The sequence below is a fragment of the Triticum urartu genome, unplaced genomic scaffold (genome assembly GCF_056163025.1).
Source record: "Triticum urartu cultivar PI428250 unplaced genomic scaffold, HENAU_Tu73 scaffold2, whole genome shotgun sequence".
Classification (NCBI taxonomy): domain Eukaryota; kingdom Viridiplantae; phylum Streptophyta; class Magnoliopsida; order Poales; family Poaceae; genus Triticum; species Triticum urartu.
Genome location: NW_028260368.1, coordinates 12,539,973 through 12,567,508, shown reverse-complemented (window position 1 = coordinate 12,567,508; position 27,536 = coordinate 12,539,973). Strand labels below are relative to the sequence as shown.

Here is a 27,536-nt window from a genome sequence, read left to right as displayed (position 1 = left end):
CTCAAGCTGAAGAAACTTATTCAATGGTCACTGCTAACCGCTTTTGGTCCCAAATCTTTGGTGTTGCTTTTTCCAATAAACGTTGGTTACATTTCTTTATGCTATTTGTACCCGTCACCGGTTTATGGATGAGTGCTATTGGCGTAGTTGGCTTGGCTCTGAACTTACGTGCCTATGACTTTGTTTCCCAGGAAATCCGTGCAGCGGAAGATCCTGAATTTGAGACTTTCTACACCAAAAATATTCTTTTAAACGAGGGTATTCGTGCGTGGATGGCAGCTCAGGATCAGCCTCATGAAAATCTTATATTCCCTGAGGAGGTTCTACCACGTGGAAACGCTCTTTAATGGAACTTTCGTTTTAGCTGGTCGTGACCAAGAAACCACCGGCTTTGCTTGGTGGGCTGGGAATGCCAGACATATCAATTTGTCCGGTAAACTGCTTGGAGCTCATGTAGCTCATGCCGGATTAATCGTATTCTGGGCCGGAGCAATGAACCTATTTGAAGTGGCCCATTTCGTACCAGAAAAGCCCATGTATGAACAAGGGTTGATTTTACTTCCACACTTAGCTACTCTAGGTTGGGGAGTAGGGCCAGGGGGGGAAGTTCTAGATACTTTTCCGTACTTTGTATCTGGCGTACTTCACCTAATTTCCTCCGCAGTCTTAGGCTTCGGTGGCATTTATCACGCGCTTCTGGGACCCGAGACTCTTGAGGAATCTTTTCCATTCTTTGGTTATGTCTGGAAAGATAGAAATAAAATGACTACAATTTTGGGTATTCACTTAATTTTGTTAGGTCTAGGTGCTTTTCTTCTAGTACTCAAGGCTCTTTATTTTGGCGGTGTATATGATACCTGGGCCCCTGGGGGGGGAGATGTAAGAAAAATTACCAATTTGACCCTTAGTCCCAGTGTTATATTTGGTTATTTACTAAAATCTCCTTTTGGTGGAGAAGGGTGGATTGTTAGTGTAGATGATTTAGAAGATATAATTGGTGGGCATGTATGGTTGGGTTTTATTTGTGTATTTGGCGGAATTTGGCATATTTTAACCAAACCCTTCGCATGGGCTCGCCGTGCATTTGTATGGTCTGGAGAAGCTTACTTGTCTTATAGTTTAGCTGCTTTATCTGTCTTTGGTTTTATCGCTTGTTGTTTTGTATGGTTCAATAATACAGCTTATCCGAGTGAGTTTTATGGACCCACCGGGCCAGAAGCTTCTCAAGCTCAAGCATTTACTTTTCTAGTTAGAGACCAGCGTCTTGGAGCTAATGTGGGATCCGCTCAAGGACCCACAGGTTTAGGTAAATATCTAATGCGTTCCCCAACTGGGGAGGTTATCTTTGGAGGGGAAACTATGCGTTTTTGGGACCTTCGTGCTCCATGGTTAGAACCTCTAAGGGGCCCCAACGGTTTGGACTTGAGTAGGTTGAAAAAAGACATACAACCTTGGCAAGAACGACGCTCAGCAGAATATATGACCCACGCTCCTTTAGGCTCTTTAAATTCCGTGGGTGGCGTAGCTACCGAGATCAATGCAGTTAATTATGTCTCTCCTAGAAGTTGGTTATCAACTTCTCATTTTGTTCTAGGATTCTTCTTTTTTGTGGGCCATTTATGGCATGCAGGAAGAGCCCGAGCTGCTGCAGCAGGTTTTGAAAAGGGAATCGATCGTGATTTGGAACCTGTTCTTTACATGAACCCTCTTAACTAAGATTTTCTTATTTATACCTGTTCTACTTTTTTTCTGTTCTGGCTCGGTTATTCCATCTAGCCGAGCCATTCATTCCTTTTTATGAAAGAAAGATAAGGGACAGAAAAAAAAAATAAATAAAAATGAAAGAAACAAACGTATTCAATAAGCAAAAGGAGAGAGAGGGATTCGAACCCTCGATAGTTCCTAGAACTATACCGGTTTTCAAGACCGGAGCTATCAACCACTCAGCCATCTCTCCACAGCCTAATCCTTATTTTACTCCTACAAATAGAACATAGCCATATAAAAAATAAAAAGATTTATTAGCCTCTAGAAAGATATCAGATACAAGTTCCTTTTCGATATATCTCTGTATACTGTATACACGGATACAGGATCCGCTATACCCGCTTGTGAAATAAAGAGTAAATAATCTCTTCTCACCCCCATATCCAAATAAAAAAGCGGTTTAAGTAATAAATTTGAATTAAAGAGAAGAATCAATGGATTCATGATTAAACCCCTCCTACTTCTTGTATTTTTTTACAATTTTGGTTTAAGTGAGGGATCAAATATGTAGTCAACTTTATTTGATGGTAATGGTAGCTTGGAGGATTAGAAATATGACTATTGCTTTCCAATTAGCTGTTTTTGCATTAATTGCGACTTCCTCAGTCTTAGTAATTAGTGTACCCCTTGTATTTGCTTCTCCTGATGGTTGGTCAAATAATAAAAAATGTTGTATTTTCCGGTACATCATTATGGATTGGACTAGTCTTTCTCGTAGCTATTCTGAATTCTCTCATTTCTTAAATGAAATTTGGTTAATATTTATTAACCCCATAAAAAAGAAATAATAAAGGCCATTTCTTCTAAAAAATTAGAATAGTGAGACGTATTAAAACGCAATTTGCGTTCCGAATTGCTAGCTCTTCTCTTTCAGTATTATGAAATTCCATTCCCATTAGAATATTCATTGACAGATAATAAAAAAAGGTAAAACTCTAATATAATAGAAAATGAAATGAAACGGTCGACCCAGACATAGAAGGTCGACCCAGGCGGATATACGCTATAAAATATACCGTAGCGAGCGTAGTTCAATGGTAAAATATCTCCTTGCCAGGAGAAGATACGGGTTCGATTCCCGCCGCTCGCCCGCTTAATTTATCAAAGTACTATGATAAAAAGTTTAGTCTAGTTAACTGTTTAACTACTTATATTAAATTAAGTATTAATTAGGTGTTAGTCTAGTGCCGTATCCCCTTACTATCTTACCCTTCCTTTGCATCCCACTCAAAAAAAGAGGGGCGCTCCAGAGGCAGAAATAGAACTCGCCAACAGAGCTCCAAAAATTGGGTATTAACTGAGACAAACAACGGGCAAACTTTTTTTAAAGGGAAGGGAGAGGTAGGACTGTCCCTTTCGTTTCATTTTTATTTTCTGCAGGGTAGGGAGAGGCCTTGCGCCTTCTTTTTTTGAAGGCAAGTGACTTCGCAAACTGCTCAATTTTGCCCTCTAGGGCCGGGAACTAATGAATAAAAAAGGGTTGGATACGCCCCTCTACCATACATATCTAGAGAAATAGAATAGTCCTTTTATACAGGACTGCTAAGTGCGGAGACGGGAATCGAACCCGTGACCTCAAGGTTATGAGCCTCGTGAGCTACCAAACTGCTCTACTCCGCTCTGGAGTACCAGAAACTGGTGGACAAAAAAAGGCTTGAATACAAGCCTCTAACATGTCTAGACAAATAGAATACTCCTTTTATACAGAATGGAGCGGGTAGCGGGAATCGAACCCGCATCGTTAGCTTGGAAGGCTAGGGTTATAGTCGACGTTGGTTGATTATTTTTAACGTCTCTAATTCAAAACCGAACATGAAATTTTGATTTCATTCGGCTCCTTTATGGATATTCTCACCACTTAACATCTATGTCAGCTTTTCTATTTGAATGGAACCAAAGCTCTCCGCTTTCTAGATGATCCTTATAGAGTAGGAGATAGAAATTCTATCTAAATTCATCTAATCTACTTACTTCGTTCCCTAATTTCATTCAAGAGATCCTGAGGAAAAGAATTGGGTTTCCACCGAGCTGAAACAATATGCGGATGGTTCTAGTAAACCAAAACTATCGTTTTTTAGCTATTTGGCTTCCTTATTCCTTATTTTAAGAAGATTTAGTTACGATTGGAAATCAACTTTTTTGTATCTTCATCCATAGATCCTTTACTCATATTTTCAAAATTGGAATACTTAATCCAATGCAAAATTATGCTTCGCGACTCTGTACTCATAATCCTATTTTTATTTTGGATGCAATTTAAATTAGTCTTTGGATACAAATCGCCAGAATGTATATTCTTCCTCAATATGCTATTGAGAGGAAAAGGATTTAATCCTTTATAAGAACTAAAGTTTTCATCGGAATATAAAAATAAAAAACTTAAGGATGCCTTAAGTATATCATTTCAAATTCAGTTATTAATAGAACGAATCACACTTTTACCACTAAACTATACCCGCTACATTGTAGATTATGGTATAAATGGTACCCTTTGTCAAGGATAGCCATTTGACAAGAAGGCTAATTCCCCCTTATTGAATCAGATGGAGAAGGTTCATGACACTGAGCCGTTGGTACTTCTACTTCGATCGCTCGCCTTTACTTTAGGATTTAGATAGCCCCTCTGGTCTGTAAAAAAAATCTTTTCTTACCATGCTAATAGCGCCTGAACCAAATGTATTTATTTTGATTAGGATCCTATTCTACGGTTACGACTACAATAATAATTATTTACTTTGCAAGGACGTAAGTGTGTCAGACTGCTAAATTGTTTTATTATTCCTACAATATAAACTAGGGGATATAGGGGGTAACACTGTCCCTATAAATTCCTTTTTTCCTTTTCTTTTTTGTCCAGAATTGAACAAAAAAGAAATTATGGAAGATGTTTTCTTCCCCCATTAAGTCCGAGCCATAGAGTAAGAGTGAGATGAGTTTTCCAAATTCATCATAGACTTTCCCTATGGCTTGATAGAAGTAAGCAGCAAAGAGTCGTAACTTAAAGAAAAAAACGGACAGGGCCGACAGATTTACCTGATGTAAAGAAGATCCTAAAAGTCTCTGATTAGTCGACTCTCTCCATTTAACACTTTCCTCTCTCTCCTTTTTTCCACTGACTCAATTCTAGTTTATTAGATTCTTGTTTAAAAGAATGCAAAAAGTTCAATAGAACTAAGAACACATAAAAAATAGCATAGAGGATCAAGGCCATTACCAAAAGTTCCTCCCAAGGATCCTATATCCTATTGGGTATCTGTTCCCCGCCTTTTCCCGCTAGGATCGGAAATCTTATATTTTCCATATCCATATACCGTTGAATCCTTGGGGTTCCAGAATCCGCCTATTTTACTAGTCTTCGGAAACGGAAAACCCTGAACCAAGAAGAGTTGGATATGTTATGTAGGGTATGTTTTTTTTTATTAATTTTATTTTGAGCTCTCAAGATATCGATATATACATATACAATCTCTACATAATGTCTCTCTCTCTATCTCTATATATTATATATATAATATGTACATTATGCAGTAGACCCATAATGGGAAATCCAAGTGGCTAATTTTTGAATTAAATAAAAAGCCCTTTTAACTCAGTGGTAGAGTAATGCCATGGTAAGGCATAAGTCATCGGTTCAAATCCGATAAAGGGCTTTTTAAATTAGTGGTAGAGTAATCTCGTGCTAAGACGTAAGTCGTTGGTTCGAATCTGATAGAGTACTTTTCTACTAAATTGATTCACTTTTTTTCTTTGTTTTTGAAACATTCTCTATATTTTTAGAGAATTTTATGACTTAGTGCGGGATGGATGCATTTTTGGTATGAACACTAAATGAAGCACGGAGAATTAATCTATAAACGATCAACTAAAAAAAATCCTAGATGAAAACATAACAGAAAAGTTGGAAAAACTCTTTGCTTTGGATCTATTTATACTTTTCGAGTATATTGACAATTCCAAAAAACTGCTCATACTATGATTATAGTATAATCACGAGCGGTTGTATATGGCCCCTATCGTCTAGTGATGCCCCTACGTCTAGTGGTTCAGGACATCTCTCTTTCAAGGAGGCAGCGGGGATTCGACTTCCCCTGGGGGTAGGGAGTATTATGAAAGGAGGTTAATCATAGATTAGCAAAAACCCTAGAATAAATTCTTCCTGGGTCGATGCCCGAGTGGTTAATGGGGACGGACTGTAAATTCGTTGACAATGTCTACGCTGGTTCAAATCCAGCTCGGCCCAAACCAAAAATCTAGGGCTTCGTGAGTATGAACTAAATCCTTTTGTTTTTCTTCCATAAAATAAAATGTCTGATCTATAGAAATAAAAGATAAAGAAAAAAGGGAAATTTTTTTTTCTAATCCATATCTCTCTCATTCCTTTCTTACAAACAAAAGAGTTTTTCTTATTGAAGGCTGGATTATTATCCATTTTTAGTGATAAAAAATCACGACATACTAGTTATGTCACTCTCACTATACCCACGTATAATATAATATGTGGGTATGTAGTATATGATTCGTCTATTTCTTAGAGTACGAAAGACGAATCGAATCTTCTTATGGTTCTATTTAAGAATGGGTATGCCATACACCCCGCGGGGATTGTAGTTCAATTGGTCAGAGCACCGCCCTGTCAAGGCGGAAGCTGCGGGTTCGAGCCCCGTCAGTCCCGAACTAGGGTTCAATGAATGGAGAAATTGATATTTCCTTTTTCCATGAAAAAAAGGGGCAGGGAGCAAGATCAAATACCCACAGGGCACCCTTACTTCACTTTTTTATTTTGCATCTCTCATTAAAGAGGGAGGGAGGGCATATAGGAATTTTTTTTTCACTACTCCCAATCGATAAAGAAAGACACACATACGATATGTGGATTAGTAGAATTTAGGATATTATATTACTCTATCTTTCTTTATGATGATACCATCCTCATCTTAATTTCCTATTCCACTCTTATGGAATAGAGTACCGGTATTTTACCGGAATCCATACATAAATCGTATTCCCTTTTTATTTCAGACCTCTTTTCCCCCATCTCACTTCTACTGCTTATTTGGATGTCTATGTGACCCATAGAAAGTGAAAGTTGGTCATATAATACATACATAATTGTATGTATAACTATAAGAAAAAGGAAGGGAAATTGTATAAGATTAAGAAAGTATAAGATTAAGAAAGCTCGTGGGTTAGAGATATAGAAAAGAAAAAGTAGAAAAGGATTAAAAAAGAGGGAATTCCTAATCCAATCAAAAAACCCATTTTGGTCTTAGTGTGGATAGAGGATCTTCCTATGTTATACTATATAACTCTCATCCGTGAAATATAACTCTCATCCATGAATTGATTTGATAGATCCGATATTCATAATATTGAATTGATTCAGTATTATCAGAATGCAAGCCCTACCCTTGAATTTACAAGATACCCCTTTTTCCTCTCCATGGGATTACATCCCGAGTTATTGTGAAAATAAAAAATAAAGAGGTTATGGAAGTCAATATTCTCGCATTTATTGCTACTGCACTGTTCATTCTAGTTCCTACTTCTTTTTTACTTATTATTTATGTAAAAACAGTCAGCCAAAATAATTAATTGGAATTCCAATTAATCATTGAAGAAATTAAAAAGGGATTAAATAAAAAAAATCCAAGTCTTAAATGAAAGGATCTGGTTGGAATCTTAAAGTGTGGTAGAAAGAACTACATATAGTTTTTTCTACGACACTTTAGATTCTTTCTATTATATTATCTTTGAATCTACATAGAATAGATTAGTAGATTGAAATAGTTAAGTAGTCTAATTCAATTTCTTTTTTCATTGCATCCACTTAATTTCAATCAGGTCAAAATAAAAAAATCTAAGACAATTCTTGACCAAAGAATCCATGGAAGGAAAGAAAAATAATATGAAGAATAGACTATAGTAAAAAGTAAAAGGAAATGGAAAATGTGTGATATGCCGTGAATAGTTCCGTGGAAGAAAGTCTAATTTTCTTATGTATAGAACTTTTTTTACCATTCGTCATTTCTAGTAGAAATTCTGAATTGGTATAATGGCTCTTTCTTACATTACAACTTACAATACAAGAGTTTCTTACAGGAGTGAAACAAAACTAAAGAAAAAGATTAAAGAATAACGTTTGACAAAATGATTAATGCAAAATGATCCATTAAAGAAAAGAATTGATACAACAATTTGATTACTTAATCAATTAGTAGTATCCCTAGAGTCCACTCCTTCCCCATACTACTAGTGAAAGAGAAAATGTAAAGACTACCATTAAAGCAGCCCAAGCGAGACTTACTATATCCATCTAAATTATGTCTCCTATTTCTATGAAGGGATTATTCTACTATTGATCAATAATCATAGTGGAATCAAGGGTACAGAGTCAAAAAGGGATTCCGCCCTAAGGCCATGGATCAATCAGTTCAAGGAATTTACTCCTAACAAATTCTTATAGGAATTCTGGTAGAATTAGAGAGCATTAAAAATACGAGATACTATAGCCCTTTTTTCCTTAAAAAAGAAAGAGTACGGGAATGATGTCCTGAATAGAAGAAGCGGGAATAGGAAGATTTTTTATTCCTTTTGTTACTCTTTTTTTTTTTTTTTAAGCAAAGGACGCCCGAATATACCATAAAATTATCGATAGATAAATATTTATTGGATACCTACCTTACCTAATGTTTATTTTTGACCTAAACCCTGCAGCCTTGCTTTGTATCAGAAAGAATGAAGAGATTTTATCCATAATACAACTCCTAAATTGATTTTTGATCGACCTATTTAATCTGATTCTCGTTAGAATTAAGTAGTCCTTACTTTAGTGTATGTAGGTAACATAAGATGTACGATAAAAAAATGTATAATAATTAGTAAGTCTTGATATTCTTTCGTGGAGTCCCTTCTTGAATCTTAGATTGAAAAAAAAAAAGAATGCCCCTTAGGGACCTTTCTTTGGATACCAAGATTTCTGACATCTTATCCTCGTATTTTAAAATTATCAAATCGAATCTCAATTAAGAACCAATTCAAATTCATATAATAAAAGAATAAGGAAACACTACCTCACCCCTATTGATAACCATTTTGGCCACTACCGTCAAAACAAACCCTAACCCTAGTTTGAGGATAGAACTATGGTATGGTTTCTCTAAACCCAGTATCGGCAGGCCCAGTTACTCTCTTGCCCGAACTTATGCGAAGTAAAAATTTATCGAATTCGATCAGCACTATAAAAAAAACCTAAGTATTTTATTGATCAGGCGGCACCCAGATTTGAACTGGGGATAAAGGATTTGCAGTCCCCTGCCTTACCGCTTGGCCATGCCGCCAAAAAATCCGATCAAAAATCTAGAAAACAGCAAGTATTCATCCACGTTTTCTTACGAAAAGCCCCTTTTATTTTGAATATAATTCTACTTACTTTTTTCCAATCTTTTTCAAAAAATCTATTCCTGCTTTTTTTGATCCAGTTTCTATTATTCTCCTCGATAGATTCTATCTTAAAACATACATTGTTAACACAATAAAACTTCCCATTTCTTTCTATTGAGATGAAAAAGAAGAAAAAGTGGATTTCTATTCACAGGCTGCAAAATTCAGAATAAATTGGAACCGTTAACTAGAATTCTCTTTTTTTTATTGCAGTAGTGAACTACTCTTAAATCGGTATTATCTCCCCCCCCTTCAATGGCATAATAAAATATTATGGCTTTATGCTTAATCCGTGTATAGGTAAACTTTAGGTCCGAACAGCATTATTATCCAAAGATCCCCTTTATGTACATATCTCTATGGGGAATCATGCTTTAATTTTTCAAAGTATTAAATTAAATATCTTGAATAAAAAAAGGAAATTTGCTCTGATATAGAGTATAACCTGACTATCTTGGCGTACCCAAGTGAAATTACGATAAAAGAAAAGCATGGATATGGGGAGAGGTGGATAACTAGATTGGCATGTACTTAAAAAAGGGACTTACTTTATTTTAGAATTCCACAATGAAATACTGAATTTTCTAGCAATTATACTACTCCGATCCGAAATAAAAAAGAACCCTCAAATTATTTTGAGAAATTAAAGTAAGCACGCTATTCTAAATCGAAGTAAAGTCAAACTTTCTAGTATATTATATTACGGCTTTATTACATTCATAGAAAGGAGATAAAATGAGAAATCTTTGCCATCCAATCTGATTAGAATATCATAACATAAAGTATAAGTGGCAGAATTTTTTTTGTAGGAATGTTTTATCAATTCATTTTCATTTCATTTGTACCCCTGGCAAACTCGAACTTTCGTCCAAATGGTCTCTATTCATATGTATGAAATACATATATGAAATACGTATGTGGAGTTCCCTAGAATTTCATGTGATTCAGTAAACAGAATATAGATTCCATGATTGCTAGATCGATCCATAGGGATTGATGAAGAGTGAGCTGATAATGGAATTTTTCTTTGATAAACAGGAAACTTAAGATTAAGATGCTCCGGAATGGAAACGAGGGAATGTCCACAATACCCGGATTTAGTCAGATCCAATTCGAGGGATTTTGTAGGTTCATTAATCAAGCCTTGGCAGAAGAACTTGACAAGTTTCCAACAATTAAAGATCCAGATCACGAAATTGCATTTCAATTATTTGCGAAAGGATATCAACTGCTAGAACCCTCGATAAAAGAAAGAGATGCTGTGTATGAATCACTCACCTATTCTTCCGAATTATATGTATCTGCGAGATTAATTTTTGGTTTCGATGTGCAAAAGCAAACCATTTCTATCGGAAACATTCCTATAATGAATTCCTTAGGAACCTTTATTATAAATGGAATATACCGAATTGTGATCAATCAAATATTGCTAAGTCCTGGTATTTACTACCGCTCGGAATTAGATCATAAGGGAATTTCTATCTACACTGGCACTATAATATCAGATTGGGGGGGGAGATCGGAATTAGCAATTGATAAAAAAGAAAGGATATGGGCTCGCGTGAGTAGAAAACAAAAGATATCTATTCTAGTTCTATCATCAGCTATGGGTTCGAATCTAAGAGAAATTCTGGATAATGTTTCCTACCCTGAAATTTTCTTGTCTTTCCCGAATGCTAAAGAGAAGAAGAGGATTGAGTCAAAAGAAAAAGCTATTTTGGAGTTTTATCAACAATTTGCTTGTGTAGGTGGGGACCTGGTATTTTCGGAGTCCTTATGCGAGGAATTACAAAAGAAATTTTTTCAACAAAAATGTGAATTAGGAAGGATTGGTCGACGAAATATGAATCGGAGACTTAATCTTGATATTCCTCAGAACAATACATTCTTGTTACCACGAGATGTATTGGCCGCTACGGATCATTTGATTGGAATGAAATTTGGAACGGGTATACTTGACGATGACGATATGAATCACTTGAAAAATAAACGTATTCGTTCGGTTGCGGATCTGTTACAAGATCAATTCGGATTGGCTCTTGGTCGTTTACAACATGCAGTTCAAAAAACTATTCGTAGAGTATTCATACGTCAATCGAAACCGACTCCCCAAACTTTGGTAACTCCAACTTCAACTTCAATTTTATTAATAACTACTTATGAGACCTTTTTTGGCACATACCCGTTATCTCAAGTTTTTGATCAAACGAATCCATTGACACAAACTGTTCATGGGCGAAAAGTGAGTTGTTTAGGTCCTGGAGGGTTGACGGGGAGAACCGCAAGTTTTCGGAGCCGAGATATTCATCCGAGTCACTATGGGCGTATTTGTCCAATTGACACGTCTGAAGGAATCAATGTTGGACTTACTGGATCCTTAACAATTCATGCGAGAATTGATCACTTGTGGGGATCCATAGAGAGTCCGTTTTATGAAATATCTGCTGAGAAAGCAAAAGAAAAAAAAGAGAGACAGGTGGTTTATCTATCACCAAATAGAGATGAATATTATATGATAGCAGCAGGAAATTCTTTGTCCTTGAATCAAGGTATTCAGGAAGAACAGGTTGTTCCGGCTAGATACCGTCAAGAATTCTTGACTATTGCATGGGAACAGATTCATGTTAGAAGTATTTTTCCTTTCCAATATTTTTCTATTGGGGGTTCTCTCATTCCTTTTATTGAGCACAATGATGCGAATCGGGCTTTAATGAGTTCTAATATGCAGCGCCAAGCAGTTCCGCTTTCTCGGTCCGAGAAATGCATTGTTGGAACTGGATTGGAACGCCAAACAGCTCTAGATTCGAGGGTTTCCATTATAGCCGAACGCGAGGGAAAGATCATTTCTACTGATAGTCATAAGATACTTTTATCAAGTAGTGGGAAGACTATAAGTATTCCTTTAGTTAACCACCGTCGCTCTAACAAAAATACTTGTATGCACCAAAAACCCCGGGTTCCACGGGGTAAATCCATTAAAAAAGGACAAATTTTAGCAGAAGGAGCTGCTACAATTGGGGGCGAACTTGCTTTAGGAAAAAACGTATTAGTAGCTTATATGCCATGGGAAGGTTACAATTTTGAAGACGCAGTACTAATTAGCGAACGTTTGGTATATGAAGATATTTATACCTCTTTTCACATCCGGAAATATGAAATTCAGACGGATACGACAAGCCAGGGCTCCGCTGAAAAAATCACTAAAGAAATACCACATCTAGAAGAACATTTACTCCGCAATTTGGACAGAAATGGAGTTGTTAGGTTGGGATCCTGGGTAGAAACTGGTGATATTTTAGTAGGTAAATTAACGCCTCAGATAGCGAGCGAATCATCTTATATCGCGGAAGCTGGATTATTACGGGCCATATTTGGCCTTGAGGTTTCCACTTCAAAAGAAACTTCTCTGAAATTACCTATAGGTGGAAGAGGGCGCGTTATCGATGTGAAATGGATCCAAAGGGACCCGCTCGACATAATGGTTCGTGTATATATTTTACAGAAACGTGAAATCAAAGTTGGGGATAAAGTAGCCGGAAGACATGGGAATAAAGGGATCATTTCCAAAATTTTGCCTAGGCAAGATATGCCCTATTTGCAAGATGGAACACCCGTTGATATGGTCTTCAATCCCTTAGGAGTACCCTCCCGAATGAATGTGGGACAAATATTTGAAAGCTCGCTCGGATTAGCGGGGGATCTGCTAAAGAAACATTATAGAATAGCACCCTTTGATGAGAGATATGAGCAAGAGGCTTCAAGAAAACTTGTGTTTTCAGAATTATATGAAGCCAGTAAAGAAACAAAAAATCCATGGGTATTTGAACCCGAGTACCCGGGAAAAAGCAGAATATTTGATGGAAGAACAGGCGACCCCTTTGAGCAACCTGTTCTAATAGGGAAGTCCTATATCTTAAAATTAATTCATCAAGTTGATGAGAAAATTCATGGGCGTTCTACTGGGCCCTACTCACTTGTTACACAACAACCGGTTAGAGGAAGAGCCAAGCAAGGGGGACAACGAGTAGGAGAAATGGAAGTTTGGGCTTTAGAAGGATTTGGTGTTGCTCATATTTTACAAGAGATACTTACTTATAAATCTGACCATCTTATAGCTCGCCAAGAAATACTTAATGCTACGATCTGGGGAAAAAGAATACCTAATCATGAGGATCCTCCAGAATCTTTTCGAGTGCTCGTTCGAGAACTACGATCTTTGGCTCTAGAACTGAATCATTTCCTTGTATCTGAAAAGAACTTCCAGGTTAATAGGGAGGAAGTTTGATCGGAATAAATATAAATTCTTTTCTTATTTCTATTTTATGATTGACCAATATAAACATCAACAACTTCAAATTGGACTCGTTTCCCCTCAACAAATAAAGGCTTGGGCTAACAAAAACCTACCTAATGGAGAAGTCGTTGGCGAAGTCACAAGGCCCTCTACTTTTCATTATAAAACCGATAAACCAGAAAAAGATGGATTGTTTTGCGAAAGAATCTTTGGACCCATAAAAAGCGGGATTTGCGCTTGTGGCAATTCTCGAGCGAGCGGAGCTGAAAACGAAGACGAAAGATTTTGCCAAAAATGCGGGGTCGAATTTGTGGATTCTCGGATACGAAGATATCAAATGGGATACATCAAACTCGCATGTCCCGTGACTCATGTGTGGTATTTGAAAGGTCTTCCTAGTTATATCGCGAATCTTTTAGATAAACCTCTTAAGAAGTTGGAGGGCCTAGTATACGGCGATTTCTCTTTTGCTAGGCCCAGCACTAAAAAACCCACTTTTTTACGATTACGAGGTTTATTCGAAGAGGAAATTGCATCCTGTAACCACAGCATTTCTCCCTTTTTTTCTACCCCAGGCTTTGCAACATTTCGAAATCGGGAAATTGCGACAGGAGCAGGTGCTATTAGAGAACAATTAGCAGATTTGGATTTGCGAATTATTATAGAGAATTCTTTGGTCGAATGGAAGGAATTAGAAGACGAGGGGTATAGTGGAGATGAGTGGGAAGATAGAAAAAGACGAATAAGAAAAGTTTTTTTGATTAGACGCATGCAATTGGCGAAACATTTTATTCAAACAAATGTAGAACCAGAATGGATGGTTTTGTGCTTATTACCGGTTCTTCCTCCCGAATTGAGACCTATTGTTTATAGGTCTGGAGATAAAGTAGTGACTTCAGACATTAATGAACTTTATAAGAGAGTTATCCGTCGGAACAACAATCTTGCCTATCTATTAAAAAGAAGTGAATTAGCGCCAGCAGATTTAGTAATGTGCCAGGAAAAATTGGTACAAGAAGCCGTGGATACACTTCTTGATAGTGGGTCCCGCGGGCAACCGACGAGGGATGGTCACAATAAAGTATACAAATCACTTTCAGATGTAATTGAAGGTAAAGAGGGAAGGTTTCGCGAGACTCTGCTTGGGAAACGGGTCGATTACTCGGGGCGTTCTGTCATTGTTGTGGGTCCTTCGCTTTCATTACATCAATGTGGATTACCTCTAGAGATAGCAATAAAGCTTTTTCAGCTATTTGTAATTCGCGATTTAATCACGAAACGCGCCACTTCTAATGTAAGGATTGCTAAAAGGAAAATTTGGGAAAAAGAACCCATTGTATGGGAAATACTTCAAGAAGTTATGCGGGGACATCCTGTACTGTTAAATAGAGCACCTACCCTGCATAGATTAGGCATACAGGCCTTTCAACCCACTTTAGTAGAGGGGCGTACTATTTCTTTACACCCATTAGTGTGTAAGGGTTTCAATGCGGACTTTGATGGAGATCAAATGGCTGTTCATCTACCTTTATCCTTGGAAGCTCAGGCAGAAGCCCGTTTACTTATGTTTTCTCATATGAATCTCTTATCTCCCGCTATTGGGGATCCTATTTGCGTACCAACCCAAGACATGCTTATCGGGCTTTATGTATTAACGATTGGAAAGCGTCGAGGTATTTGTGCAAATAGATATAATAGTTGCAGAAACTACCCAAATCTAAAAGTAAATTACAATAATAATAATAATTTTAAATATAGGAAAGATAAAGAACCCCATTTTTCTAGTTCTTATGATGCACTGGGAGCTTATAGACAAAAACTAATCAGTTTAGATAGTCCCTTGTGGCTACGATGGAACCTGGATCAACGCGTCATTGGGTCAAGAGAAGTTCCGATTGAAGTTCAATATGAATCTTTGGGGACTTATCATGAGATTTATGCCCACTATCTAATAATGGGAAATAGAAAAAAAGAAATTCGTTCGATATACATTCGAACCACTCTTGGTCATATTTCTTTTTATAGAGAAATAGAGGAAGCCATACAAGGATTTAGTCAGGCCTATTCATACACTACCTAAACAAGAAAGTTAGATTCGGCGATGCCCCTCCCCTTTCGGGGGGCATTCCGATTTCCCTAGTATCATCATTATTTGCCACGCGAATCCAGATTGAGATTGAGGCAATTAAGTTAATTAAATTTTCGAATCACTGACTCAGGCCCATTGTCGAATCCTACTCAGCAATTGTCGAATCCTACTCAGCCGAAAAGGGGGTACTTATGTATGGCGGAACGGGCCAATCTGGTCTTTCATAATAAAGAGATAGACGGAACTGGTATGAAACGACTTATTAGCAGATTAATAGATCATTTTGGAATGGGATATACATCCCATATACTGGATCAACTAAAGACTCTGGGCTTCCATCAAGCCACTACTACATCGATTTCGTTAGGAATCGAGGATCTTTTAACAATACCCTCTAAGGGATGGTTAGTCCAAGACGCGGAACAACAGAGTTTTCTTTTGGAGAAACACTATTATTATGGGGCTGTACACGCGGTAGAAAAATTACGCCAATCTGTTGAGATATGGTATGCGACAAGTGAATATTTGAAACAAGAAATGAATTCAAATTTTCGGATAACGGATCCTTCTAATCCAGTCTATCTAATGTCTTTTTCAGGAGCCAGAGGAAATGCATCTCAAGTACACCAATTAGTAGGTATGAGAGGATTAATGTCGGACCCTCAAGGACAAATGATTGATTTACCTATTCAAAGCAATTTACGCGAGGGACTTTCTTTGACAGAATATATAATTTCCTGCTATGGAGCCCGCAAAGGGGTTGTAGATACTGCTGTGCGAACAGCAGATGCTGGATATCTTACACGTAGACTTGTTGAAGTAGTTCAACATATTATTGTGCGTAGAAGAGATTGTGGTACTATCCGAGGTATTTCTGTAAGTCCTCAAAATGGGATGACGGAAAAACTTTTTGTCCAAACACTAATTGGTCGTGTATTAGCAGACGATATATATATCGGTTCACGATGCATTGCCGCGCGAAATCAAGATATTGGAATTGGATTAGTCAATCGATTCATAACTGCCTTTCGAGCACAACCATTTCGAGCACAACCAATATATATTAGAACCCCCTTTACTTGCCGAAGCACTTCTTGGATCTGTCAATTATGCTATGGCCGGAGTCCTACTCATAGTGATCTGGTCGAATTGGGAGAAGCCGTAGGTATTATTGCAGGTCAATCAATTGGGGAGCCAGGGACTCAACTAACATTAAGAACTTTTCATACTGGCGGAGTATTCACAGGGGGTACTGCCGACCTTGTACGATCCCCTTCGAATGGAAAAATAAAATTCAATGAGAATTTGGTTCACCCCACACGTACCCGTCATGGGCAGCCTGCTTTTCTATGTTATATAGACTTGCATGTAACTATTCAGAGTCAAGATATTCTATATAGTGTGAATATTCCCTCAAAAAGCTTGATTCTAGTGCAAAATGATCAATATGTAAAATCCGAACAAGTAATTGCGGAGATTCGTGCCGGAACGTCCACTTTACATTTTAAAGAAAGGGTACAAAAGCATATTTATTCTGAATCAGACGGCGAAATGCACTGGAGTACTGATGTTTACCATGCGCCCGAATATCAATATGGTAATCTTCGCCGATTACCAAAAACAAGCCATTTATGGATATTGTCAGTAAGTATGTGCAGATCCAGTATAGCGTCTTTTTCACTCCACAAGGATCAAGATCAAATGAATACTTATGGTAAAAAAGATAGGGAAATTCTTGATTATTCAACGTCGGATCGAATCATGTCCAATGGCCATTGGAATTTTATCTATCCTTCTATTTTTCAAGATAATTCAGATTTGTTGGCGAAAAAGCGAAGAAATAGGTTCGTCATTCCATTACAATATCATCAAGAACAAGAGAAAGAACTAATATCCTGTTTTGGGATTTCGATTGAAATCCCCCTTATGGGTGTTTTACGTAGAAATACTATTTTTGCTTATTTTGACGATCCCCGATACAGAAAAGATAAAAAGGGTTCAGGAATTGTTAAATTTAGATATAGGACCCTAGAAGAAGAATATAGGACTCGAGCGGAAGACTCAGAAGAGGAATATGAGACCCTAGAAGACGAATACAGGACCCGAGAGGACGAATATGAATATGAAACCCTAGAAGAATCTAAATATGGAATCCTAGAAGACGAATACGAATATGAAACCCTAGAAGACGAATATGGGAGCCCAGAAAACGAATATGGGAACCCAGAGAACGAATATAGGACTTTAGAGAAAGACTCAGAAGAGGAATATGGGAGCCCAGAGAGCAAATATAGGACCCAAGAGGACGAATATGGAACTCTAGAGGAAGACTCAGAAGACGAATATGGCAGCCCCGGGGAAAGCGCAGAGGAAAAATATGGTACTTTAGAGGAAGACTCAGAAGAAGATTCAGAGGACGAATACGAGAGCCCAGAGGAAGATTCCATCTTAAAAAAAGAGGGTTTGATTGAGCATCGAGGAACAAAAGAATTTAGTCTAAAATACCAAAAAGAAGTAGATCGGTTTTTTTTCATTCTTCAAGAACTTCATATCTTGCCGAGATCTTCATCCCTAAAGATACTTGACAATAGTATTATTGGAGTGAATACACAACTCACAAAAAATACAAGAAGTCGACTAGGCGGACTGGTCCGAGTGAAGAGAAAAAAAAGCCATACGGAACTCAAAATATTTTCCGGAGATATTCATTTTCCTGAAGAGGCGGATAAGATATTAGGTGGCTGTTTGATACCGCCAGAAAGACAAAAAAAAGATTCTAAGGAATCAAAAAAAAGGAAAAATTGGGTCTATGTTCAACGGAAAAAAATTCTCAAGAGCAAGGAAAAGTATTTTGTTTCCGTTCGCCCTACAGTGGCATATGAAATGGACGAAGGAAGAAATTTAGCAACACTTTTCCCGCAGGATCTCTTGCAAGAAGAAAATAATCTCCAAATTCGACTTGTCAATTTTATTTCTCATGAAAATAGCAAGTTAACTCAAAGAATTTATCACACAAATAGTCAATTTGTTAGAACTTGCTTAGTAGTGAATTGGGAACAAGAAGAAAAAGAAAAGGCTGGTGCTTCCCTTGTTGAGGTAAGAGCAAATGATCTTATTCGCGATTTCCTAAGAATTGAGTTAGTCAAGTCCACTATTTCGTATACACGAAAAAGGTATGGTAGGACAAGTGCAGGACCGATTCCCCATAATAGGTTAGATCGCGCCAATATCAATTCTTTTTATTCCAAGGCGAAGATTGAATCACTTAGCCAACATCCAGAAGCTATTGGCACTTTGTTGAATCGAAATAAAGAATACCACTCTTTGATGATTTTGTCGGCATCCAACTGTTCTCGAATTGGTTTATTCAAGAATTCAAAACATCCCAATGCGATAAAAGAATGGAATCCTAGAATTCCTATTCGAGAAATTTTTGGGCCCTTAGGCGCTATTGTAGCTAGTATATCGCATTTTTCTTCATCTTACTATTTACTAACGCATAATAAAATCCTGTTAAAAAAATATTTGTTCGTTGACAATTTAAAACAAACCTTCCAAGTACTTCAAGAACTTAAATACTCTTTAATAGATGAAAATAAAAGGATTTCTAATTTCGATAGTAACATAATGTTGGATCCATTCCTTTTGAATTGTCACTTTGTCCATCATGATTCTTGGGAAGAGACATTGGCAATAATTCACCTTGGACAATTTATTTGTGAAAATGTATGTCTATTTAAATCGCACATAAAAAAATCCGGTCAAATTTTCATTGTAAATATGAATTCCTTTGTTATAAGAGCAGCTAAACCTTATTTGGCCACTACAGGAGCAACTGTTAATGGTCATTATGGAGAAATCCTTTACAAGGGAGATAGGTTAGTTACGTTTATATATGAAAAATCGAGATCTAGTGACATAACGCAAGGTCTTCCAAAAGTGGAACAAATCTTTGAAGCGCGTTCAATTGATTCATTATCCCCGAATCTCGAAAGGAGAATTGAGGATTGGAATGAGCGTATACCAAGAATTCTTGGGGTCCCTTGGGGATTCTTGATTGGAGCTGAGCTAACCATAGCCCAAAGTCGTATCTCTTTGGTTAATAAAATCCAAAAGGTTTATCGATCCCAAGGGGTACAGATCCATAATAGACATATAGAGATTATTATACGCCAAGTAACATCAAAAGTGCGGGTTTCCGAAGATGGAATGTCTAATGTTTTTTCGCCTGGGGAATTAATCGGACTATTGCGAGCGGAACGAGCAGGACGAGCTTTGGATGAATCGATCTATTATCGGGCAATCTTATTGGGAATAACAAGGGCTTCCCTGAATACCCAAAGTTTCATATCTGAAGCAAGTTTTCAAGAAACTGCTCGAGTTTTAGCAAAAGCTGCCCTACGAGGTCGCATTGATTGGTTGAAAGGCTTGAAAGAAAACGTAGTTCTGGGGGGGATTATACCTGTTGGTACCGGATTCCAAAAATTTGTGCATCGTTCCCCACAAGACAAGAACCTTTATTTCGAAATAAAAAAAAAAAATCTATTCGCGTCGGAAATGAGAGATTTTTTGTTTCTCCATACAGAATTAGTTTCTTCAGATTCTGACGTAACAAACAATTTTTATGAGACATAAGAACCCCCATAAAAATATTTTTTACTTTACTAGACTTTTGAACTTAGAACACTAACAGGTCAAATTTTAGATTTTTAAGATTTTTATTTTAATAAGTAAAACAAGTCAGTTAATTCATTAAGGTGGTTATGTTTATACCATGTATCAATGGCCAACTCTTATCTTAGTACAAGGTTCTCTCGGAACAATTATTATTTATTTCAAGCTATTTCGGATCTTTCTTAATCTTCAAAAAGAACTAAATTCCGTAATGGAATGGTAGGATTAAAAAAAAGGAAGTGTGGAAAAAATGACAAGAAGATATTGGAACATTAATTTGAAAGAGATGATAGAAGCAGGAGTTCATTTTGGTCATGGTATTAAGAAATGGAATCCTAAAATGGCCCCTTACATTTCGGCAAAGCGTAAAGGTACTCATATTATAAATCTCGCTAGAACGGCTCGTTTTTTATCAGAAGCTTGTGATTTAGTTTTTGATGCAGCAAGTCAGGGAAAAAGTTTCTTAATTGTTGGTACCAAAAAAAGAGCAACAGATTTAGTAGCATCAGCTGCAATAAGGGCTCGTTGTCATTATGTTAATAAAAAGTGGTTCAGTGGTATGTTAACGAATTGGTCGATTACGAAAACTAGACTTTCTCAATTTAGAGACTTAAGAGCAGAAGAAAAAATGGGAAAATTCCACCATCTCCCAAAAAGAGATGTGGCAATCTTGAAGAGAAAATTATCTACTTTGCAAAGGTATCTCGGCGGGATCAAATATATGACGAGATTGCCAGACATTGTGATCGTCCTTGATCAGCAAAAAGAGTATATAGCTCTTCGGGAATGTGCCATTTTGGGGATTCCTACTATTTCTTTAGTCGATACAAATTGTGACCCGGATCTCGCGAATATATCGATTCCAGCCAACGATGACACTATGACTTCAATTCGATTGATTCTTAACAAATTAGTATTTTCAATTTGTGAGGGCCGTTCTCTCTATATAAGAAATCGTTGATTAAGAATATATAGTGAATTCTTGGGCAACTGCGTAAATTTATGGAATCACTTACTTTACTATATCTTTTTTTTTGCATAGAATTTTTTTTGCATAGAAAAAAGAAGGGGAATATTGATATATATTAGAGGGTATTGATATATATTATGATCTGATGTGCTTTCTTGGTATCCTAAATATAAGATTAATACTTCAAGTTGCTGAGTTGAGAAAGAGATGGTTGAATCAAAAGAATTCCTTTTTTGAAGTTCAATTTTTATCAGAGGACAATATGAATATTATACCTTGTTCCATTAAAACACTCAAGGGGTTATACGATATATCGGGTGTAGAAGTAGGCCAACACTTCTATTGGCAAATAGGAGGTTTCCAAATTCATGCCCAAGTACTCATCACTTCTTGGGTCGTAATTACTATCTTGCTAGGTTCAGTTGTCATAGCTGTTCGGAATCCACAAACCATCCCGACCGACGGTCAGAATTTTTTTGAATATGTCCTTGAGTTTATTCGAGACTTGAGCAAAACTCAGATTGGAGAAGAATATGGTCCCTGGGTTCCCTTTATTGGAACTATGTTCCTTTTTATTTTTGTTTCGAATTGGTCGGGTGCTCTTTTACCTTGGAAAATTATAGAGTTACCCCATGGGGAATTAGCAGCGCCCACGAATGATATAAATACTACTGTTGCTTTAGCTTTACTCACGTCAGCGGCATATTTTTATGCTGGTCTTAGCAAAAAAGGATTGAGCTATTTCGAGAAATATATTAAACCAACTCCAATCCTTTTACCAATTAACATCCTAGAAGATTTCACAAAACCATTATCGCTTAGCTTTCGACTTTTCGGGAATATATTGGCGGATGAATTAGTCGTTGTTGTTCTTGTTTCTTTAGTCCCCTTAGTAATCCCTATACCGGTCATGTTTCTTGGATTATTTACAAGCGGTATTCAAGCTCTTATTTTTGCAACATTAGCCGCAGCCTATATAGGTGAATCCATGGAGGGTCATCATTGAATTGACTCTTTTTGGAAATAGTATTTTTTTTTTTTGCAGCTTAGCTCAATTCATGCATGGTTCCAGATAATCTGCTTGGTTGCAAAAAAATAGTTAGAAATGCGTATGAATATATAGCCTAGAGTTGTAGGAGAGAGAATAGAATAGACTATATTATGGAATTTTCAAAGTATATATGCATTAAGGAGGGTGGAGTCAGGCTAGATCTATACTATAATATCCTTAATGTCTATAAGTGGAGTCCTCTTTTATGCAGGTTTCCACTTTAAGCAATGATTTTAGAATCCGATTCAATAGAAAATGAGAAAATATGCAAACAAAATAGAAGAAACAAATGTATATATATAGGATATTATATTATATATTCCTAGGTTAGATTCATTATCTAATCCGATATATGGATATGGAATTCCCTTCTATGTAGTTCGGACAATTCACATTATCATTTCAATTTGATTTCAATTTGTACTTTTTAGTTACTTTACTTCTCCCCAATAGAGCTTAGAAGTAAGAATTTATTGGTTGATTGTATCCTTAACCATTTCTTTTTTTTGACACGAGGAACTACTCACCATGAATCCACTAATTGCTGCTGCTTCTGTTATTGCTGCTGGATTGGCCGTAGGGCTTGCTTCTATTGGACCTGGAGTTGGTCAAGGTACTGCTGCAGGACAAGCTGTAGAAGGTATTGCGAGACAGCCAGAAGCAGAAGGTAAAATACGAGGTACTTTATTGCTTAGTCTAGCTTTTATGGAAGCTTTAACAATTTATGGACTAGTTGTGGCACTAGCGCTTTTATTTGCGAACCCTTTTGTTTAATCTTAAAAAAAAAATTCTTTCGATTTCGATTAGATACTTTTTTCTTTTTTTAGTAAATTGGTATTTGCTTCCACAATTCCAATTATATCAATACTTTATTTAATTTACTCCTATTTATTACTCCTGGAATTATCTATTTATCGGGACAGATAATACCCCATTCTAGGAAGGGCTGAGTTGAGTATTATTAATTTAGAAGATATGCTCACCTTCTTATTTCCCGTCCTTAGTTTAGGAAAGTGGAAAGTTTTTTCCTTTTATTTTAGGAATTTTGGGAACAGAACATTTCAACAAAGGAAGTCTTTCACCGGTCAAACAAGACGTAAGACTTAATCTAAAAGAAATTACTAGATTGAATCTATTTGCATTAAAAAAACCGATCAAAAAAGGGCGAGCGAAGTAAGTGATCGAAAAACTTTGTTCTTTGTTCGTCCTATCTATAAGAGGAGAGCATATGAAAAATGTAACCCATTCTTTCGTTTTTTTAGCTCACTGGCCATCCGCTGGCAGTTTCGGGCTTAATACCGATATTTTAGCAACAAATCTAATAAATCTAACTGTAGTGGTTGGTGTTTTGATTTTTTTTGGAAAGGGAGTGTGTGCGAGTTGTCTATTTCAAGAATAGATTGGATCTATCCGGCTGCACTTTATAATATTTTTTAGTATTTTTCGGATAAATAAGAAAAGGGTGCACGATCTCGACGAATTACTTCTGAATAAATTCAGAAATCATATGGAAGAACCATAGCATTTCGCGACTCATTGGTAAATCAACTTTGATTCTCTATAAACCAAGAATGTGAGACCATTAACACGGTTAAAGCTAAACTGCTTGAAGTCCAGGCAAAAAGAGGTACTCTTTCTACAACTATATTAGTATTAGTACCAATTTAAACGGGAAATAGCTAATGTAAAATTTATCTGATATAGAACACTCATATCGATAAAATGGTTTGAACTATTTACTAGAAAAAAAAGGGGGCACCCTGCCCTTTTTTAACCAATGCCGAATCGACGACCTATGTATAAAAAAGAGAAATTTTTTGGATTTGAAGAAAAAAAAAATAAAAAAGAATTCTATTAATTTTCATTTTCCATTTATTTAGTTAGTTTTTCTTAATGAAATTGAAATTATTAACTAGAGGGCAAATAAAAATAAAGAAACAACTTTGCTGACCATGATATATTTTTATCTAGGCGGAAGAGTCCTCTTAATATTTATCTAGTCTTATATAGGTTTCGGTATATTGAAATATAAACATAAAAAAGAAGATAGAGGATAGGCTCATTACTTAAAAAAAAGATATGGAAATAGCTATAGAAAAAAAAAAAGGAGCGTGAGAGCCAAATGAATCGAAAGATTCATGTTTGGTTCGGGAAGAGATCATAAAAGTTGTAAACTTACAAAATAATCTACTTTCATTAAAAGATTTATTAGATAATCGAAAACAGAGGATCTTGAGTACTATTCGAAATTCAGAAGAATTGCGTAGAGGGACCATTGAGCAACTCGAAAAAGCTCGGATTCGATTACAGAAAGTCGAACTAGAAGCGGATGAGTATCGAATGAATGGATACTCTGAGATAGAACGAGAAAAAGCAAATTTGATTAATGCTACTTCTATTAGTTTGGAACAATTGGAAAAGTCTAAAAACGAAACCCTTTATTTTGAAAAACAAAGGGCAATGAATCAGGTCCGACAGCGGGTTTTCCAACAGGCCGTACAAGGAGCTCTAGGAACTCTGAATAGTTGTTTGAATACCGAGTTACATTTCCGTACGATTCGTGCTAATATTGGCATTCTCGGGTCCCTGGAATGGAAGAAATAATTAAATTAATTAGGCCTTGAACTTCTACTTTCGTTTAGAATTTAGGCATTATTTTTCCCCTTGCTTCCGAAAAAAGAGTCAAGAAACACTAATGGCAACCCTTCGAGTCGACGAAATTCATAAAATTCTCCGCGAACGTATTGAACAATATAATAGGAAAGTAGGGATTGAGAATATAGGTCGCGTAGTTCAAGTGGGGGATGGGATTGCTCGTATTATAGGTCTTGGTGAAATAATGTCAGGTGAATTAGTCGAATTTGCAGAAGGTACTAGGGGTATTGCTCTGAATTTGGAATCCAAAAATGTTGGGATTGTATTAATGGGCGATGGGTTGATGATACAAGAGGGAAGTTTTGTAAAAGCAACAGGAAGAATTGCTCAGATACCCGTGAGTGAGGCTTACTTGGGTCGTGTTGTAAATGCTCTGGCTAAACCTATTGATGGGAAAGGCGAAATTATAGCTTCCGAATCTCGCTTAATTGAATCTCCTGCTCCAAGTATAATTTCCAGGCGTTCCGTATACGAACCTCTTCAAACAGGGCTTATTGCTATCGATTCGATGATCCCTATAGGGCGCGGTCAGCGAGAGTTAATTATTGGGGACAGACAGACTGGCAAAACAGCAGTAGCCACAGATACAATTCTCAATCAAAAAGGGCAAGGTGTAATATGTGTTTATGTAGCTATCGGTCAAAGAGCATCCTCCGTAGCTCAAGTAGTAACTACTTTCCATGAGGAGGGGGCCATGGAATACACTATTGTAGTAGCTGAAATGGCGGATTCACCTGCTACATTACAATACCTCGCTCCTTATACGGGAGCAGCCCTGGCTGAGTATTTTATGTACCGCGAACGGCATACTTTAATAATTTATGATGATCTCTCCAAACAGGCACAAGCTTATCGCCAAATGTCCCTTCTATTAAGAAGACCTCCCGGACGTGAGGCTTATCCAGGGGATGTTTTTTATTTGCATTCACGCCTTTTAGAAAGAGCCGCTAAATTAAATTCTCTTTTAGGCGAAGGAAGTATGACCGCTTTACCAATAGTTGAGACTCAATCTGGAGACGTTTCCGCCTATATTCCTACTAATGTAATCTCCATTACAGATGGACAAATATTCTTATCTGCGGATCTATTCAATGCCGGAATTCGACCCGCTATTAATGTGGGTATTTCTGTTTCCAGAGTAGGATCCGCGGCTCAAATTAAAGCCATGAAACAAGTAGCTGGCAAATCAAAATTGGAACTAGCGCAATTCGCAGAGTTACAAGCCTTTGCACAATTCGCCTCTGCTCTCGATAAAACAAGTCAGAATCAATTGGCAAGGGGTCGACGATTAAGGGAATTGCTTAAACAATCCCAGGCAAATCCTCTCCCAGTGGAAGAGCAGATAGCTACTATTTATACCGGAACAAGAGGATATCTTGATTCGTTAGAAATTGAACAGGTAAATAAATTTCTGGATGAGTTACGTAAACATCTAAAAGATACTAAACCTCAATTCCAAGAAATTATATCTTCTAGCAAGACATTCACCGAGCAAGCGGAAATCCTTTTGAAGGAAGCTATTCAGGAACAGCTGGAACGGTTTTCTCTTCAGTAACAAATAAATTTTGCATGTCTACTCTTGTTAGTAGAATAGGAATCGTTGAGAAAGCTTTTTCATTTGAATCATGCAAAAAAGTTTTCTTTGTTTTTAGTTTAGTATAGTTATTTAAAGAATAGATAGAAATAAGATTGCGTCCAATAGGATTTGAACCTATACCAAAGGTTTAGAAGACCTCTGTCCTATCCATTAGACAATGGACGCTTTTCTTTCATATTTTATTCTTTCTTTTATTTTTTTGCTTCTTCCGAGAAAAAACTGTTAGACCAAAACTCTTTTAGGAAATCAAAAAATCCAGATACAAATGCATGATGTATATATTATATCATGCATATATCATAAAGAAGGAGTATGGAGGCGGTAGTGGGAATCGAACCCGCAACCCCAAGGTTATGAGCCTTATGAGCTACCAAACTGCTCTATACTCTTAAACTAAAGAGGGGTAACTAGTGGATAAAAGAGGGTTGGATACGCCCCTCTACCAATATCTATACAAATAGAATAGTCCATTTATACAGAATGGTAAAGAGGGCTCCTCTATGATTATCAATTCCAGAAATCCATACAAATACGAAAGGGTATTTTATCCTTACCAACTGGATCTTGTTGCACCCGGTAACAAACATTCATAAACCATTTCTCGAAGTACGTGTCCGGATAGCCCAAAATGTCGATAGTTAGCTCTAGGTCTTCCGGTCAAAAAACAACGTCGATGAAGGCGTGTAGGTGCACTATTACGCGGTAGGGATTGCAATTTTTCTCGCATTTTCGTTTTTTCACTCAAACTCAAGGGAGAAACTTTGCTTCTTATCTTTTTTTTTAAAGATTGACGAATCAAATGATATTTCTGTTCTAATTTCTGCCGCTTCTTCTCCCTCTGAATCAAACTTTTTTTTGCCATAATGTGTCGTTGCTATTATTACCAAGTATACGGTTCTAATCCTAGATGGAAAAATAAATAGAAAAAGAAATCTAAAAAGGCAGATCCTCCCTCTCTATCAAGAGTAATGAACTAGGTGCTGATACAGTACAAAAAAA

The 27,536-nt window shown here is 36.8% G+C and overlaps 5 non-coding genes across 5 annotated transcripts; 2 read left to right on the top strand and 3 right to left on the bottom strand.

The window, feature by feature from the left end:
- Nucleotides 1-1,869: 1,869 nt before the first annotated feature.
- On the bottom strand, nucleotides 1,870-1,957 carry TRNAS-UGA (transfer RNA serine (anticodon UGA)). The gene has a single exon. It is a non-coding gene; the product is annotated as a tRNA-Ser (tRNA).
- A 3,388-nt stretch (nucleotides 1,958-5,345) lies between these two features.
- TRNAT-GGU (transfer RNA threonine (anticodon GGU)) lies at nucleotides 5,346-5,417 on the top strand. Its single transcript has one exon. It is a non-coding gene; the product is annotated as a tRNA-Thr (tRNA).
- A 508-nt stretch (nucleotides 5,418-5,925) lies between these two features.
- Nucleotides 5,926-6,007, top strand: TRNAY-GUA (transfer RNA tyrosine (anticodon GUA)). The gene has a single exon. It is a non-coding gene; the product is annotated as a tRNA-Tyr (tRNA).
- A 3,026-nt stretch (nucleotides 6,008-9,033) lies between these two features.
- Nucleotides 9,034-9,104, bottom strand: TRNAC-GCA (transfer RNA cysteine (anticodon GCA)). The gene has a single exon. It is a non-coding gene; the product is annotated as a tRNA-Cys (tRNA).
- A 17,526-nt stretch (nucleotides 9,105-26,630) lies between these two features.
- On the bottom strand, nucleotides 26,631-26,702 carry TRNAR-UCU (transfer RNA arginine (anticodon UCU)). Its single transcript has one exon. It is a non-coding gene; the product is annotated as a tRNA-Arg (tRNA).
- Nucleotides 26,703-27,536: the final 834 nt, after the last annotated feature.